Source organism: Diaphorina citri, unplaced genomic scaffold (assembly GCF_000475195.1).
Source record: "Diaphorina citri unplaced genomic scaffold, Diaci psyllid genome assembly version 1.1 scaffold5529, whole genome shotgun sequence".
Classification (NCBI taxonomy): Eukaryota; Metazoa; Arthropoda; class Insecta; order Hemiptera; family Psyllidae; genus Diaphorina; species Diaphorina citri.
In genome coordinates, this window is record NW_007382905.1 from 291 (window position 1) to 3,519 (window position 3,229).

General features: G+C 42.7%; 1 pseudogene; it reads right to left on the reverse strand.

The window, feature by feature from the left end:
* Nucleotides 1-542: 542 nt before the first annotated feature.
* LOC103521586 lies at nucleotides 543-2,500 on the reverse strand (annotated as a pseudogene).
* Nucleotides 2,501-3,229: the final 729 nt, after the last annotated feature.

Sequence of the window (3,229 nt, forward strand, 5' to 3'; positions counted from 1 at the left end):
CCTCATATGAACCCATAGAAACCACTTGTTCCCTACAAAAACAAATCAAATTTTATGAGTCAAAAACATGGGGGAAAAGTAGGGATATTACGATATATCGAAAACCGATATATATCGATGAATCGGTATATATCGAAAAATCAAAAAATATCGATAAATACCAAAAAATCAACATCCTTAAATTTTATAAATTAAATAAATAATTTCAAAGCCTTCTATCTCAATGGAATGTATTCACAGGGGTATTTGATCATTGGAATACTGACATTCGATTGGTGGTCTGAAAAAGATCGATTTCTTCCATTAATCTTTTTTTTTTTTTAAATTTGACGTAATTTTTTACTTCATCAGCTCTAGTATAGAAACTAGTACTTATAATGCAATAAATAATCAAATTGTCTCTAACAAAAAGTGATGTACTATTTGTTTTCATACGGACCAGTAGTTAGAGTGGACCTTCACAAAGTTACCGAGTCTTCATTCTTCAATCAAGTCTTTTGTTTCACTGGGAATTTTTTATTCCAATAAAGAAATACCCCTAGTGGCGTAGCTTAGGGAAGAGATGGCCTCGTAGTATTTACAGAGGTTTGTAGATTCTGGTGCACACGATATCGTCCACTGTCAGCGTCTGTGAAAGGAAAGCAGAAACAATCGTTTATTTATGAACTGTTCATACTCTTTGGATAGCCTGACTGACAATGATTTCTCCCGGCCCTGTCTGGCCAGGTGAGCAAAAAATTGACTTCTACGGGTGTGTTTTTCATTCTGGCGCGGGTATGATACGAACTTAACGTGAACTGGATGCGTGTTTTTACTTTTTTTCATTTCCCCACCTGGCGTATCTCTTCGAGTGGCGTCCTAAATTCCGGAAACGACTCTCGATTAGCATCAAATACAAAATTGTTTTGTGATTTCTCCCCTAGATGTCATGTTTGTTGAGTTTCCACAATTTTAATTGTACACCCTACCCTAATTCACAATGGGTACAAGTGACATATTTTTCGAAATCGAGTTGTCTTAAAAATAAATGGGTCAATGAAAGGTTAAAAACACGGAGCACAAACGATACTCCGTAAAAATGATACCTAGGTATCATCCTCCGTATCATTTCTACGAAGTATCGCTTGTGCTCCGTGTTTATAAATCTTTTACTAACCTATTTTAACTCATAACTCGATTTCGCAAAAAATGTCACTTGTACCCTTTGTGAACTAGGGTGTACAATTATCCCCACTCCTGACGCAATGTGAACGTCAACTGACGCCGCATCGATACGGGGTAGGAAAGAAAAACAGGCCTTATAGGTACTTACCATTTTGACTTCATCGTCTGAGAACACCCGGATGATCTTGGTTTCCTTATCTCCCTTCTGAATGTGAGTCATCGTGTCTCCATCAATGTGATAACGCTCTTCACCTTACGACCCGTCTGGAGTCTCCTCATCAAACTCCTCCCCCAATCTGGAAACCAAAATGTGATTTGATTTATTTATTTGATTTTTAGTTTTCCCCCAATTCCTTGCTAAAGAAATAGCAAAAGGTTGAGTGCGAAGGGCATCCCCTCGTAAAATTTGTAGCCAAAACCAAATGTCAGCCCAAAGCAATCACCCCTAGTTAAAGCTGATTGAGAGGCTGACGAAAAACGCGATTGGGGATTTTTCCGTTGCTCTAAAGAAATAGGAGAACCGTGAAAAAACTCCCCTTTGTTGTGTGAACACAATGAAAGCTGCCCGCTACTGCTGAAGTCAAAATCATACCAGTAACACCGAAGTCAAAAACATACTAGTTCATTGAATGACTCCCTAGTTTAATAATACCTTGAATTTGATGGCGTGATTCTTGAAGGTAGAATTGGAATGAAAGCGTGTATGTGCCATGTGCCACTGTCATCCTTCTCCAACTCCAGCACTGGCGAGACTGAGGACTCCCACCTTGCGAGTAATCAGACCCACACCTGTGAAGACCAAACAGAACGAAATCGGGTTTTAAGTTAGCGAATCAAAATGATAGAATAGAAGGGAGGAAAATAGAACAGAAGAAAAAGGAGAGGAGAGGAGAGAGGAGAAAGAGGAAAGAGAGAGGAGAGAGGAAACGGAAGGTGAAGAGAAAGGAAGGGGAAGGGAAGAGAGAGGAGAGGAGGAGAAAGAAGAAAAGAAGGAGAGCACATCATTTAAGGCTGTTTCCTAGAGCTAAGCCCCAAAAATGGGTTTAGTGTACGTCCGGACGTGTTGTTAGCTAAATCTACTAGATCATTAATGACAACGATAGCAGTAGTAGCAAGGAGGAGAAAAAGACGAGTAATCTAATTCACAGGAAGCTGAGAGAGAAGAGACGCGAAATGATATGATTCAAATAGGAGCGGAGAGTGAGATGAGATGGAGAAACATGAAGATGGCATGAGGGTCATGGACAATGAATAAACATGAGAGGCCGATGGCATCGCGGGTCAACGACAGGAGATAAATATCAGAGTCGTTAGGGAATATGATTTTAGGAAACATGAGATGCTTAGAGTTTATCGAAGAAGAATGATGAGTGGAGGATCTCTTCAACACACAGGAGAGGAAAAAGGAGAGGAGAGGAGAGGAGAGAGGAAGAGGAGAGGTAGAGAGGACAGAGCGCCAGGAGAGAAGGACAGAGCAGCGGACAGAGGAGAGAGAGGAGAGGTGAAGGAGAGCAGAGGAAGAGGAGAGGAGAGGAGAGGAGCAGGAGGAGAGGGAGCAAGGGGAGAGGAGCAACGGGAGAGGAGGAGGAGAGGGAGCCAGCAGAAGGAAGGAGGGAGGAGAAGAGGGAGCAACAGGAGAAGAAAAGAGCAGGGAGGACCGGAGAGGAGCGGAGAGGAGAGGAGAGGAGAGGAGAGGAGAAGGAGAAGCAGATGAGCTGACGGAGAAGAGAAAGAGAGGAGGGAGGAGAAGGAGAGGAGAGGAGGGAAGCAGGAAGGAGGAGGAGAAGGAGAGGGGGCAGAGAAGGAGCAGGAGAGAAAGAGAGGAAACGGAGAAGAGAGGCAGCGAGGAGAGGCGAGAGAAGAGGACAGGAGAGAAGAGGCAGAGGAGAGGAGAGAAAAGAGAAGAGAAGGAAAGCGGAAGTGAAAGAGCAAAGGAAGGGAAGAAGAGAGAAGGAAGAGAAGCTCAACCCATCATTTGTAGAGGCTTGTTTGTCCCTAGACCTAAGCCTCAAGTGGGTTTTTAGTTGTACGTCCGTAGTGTTGTTAGCCTAAATCTCTTATATGC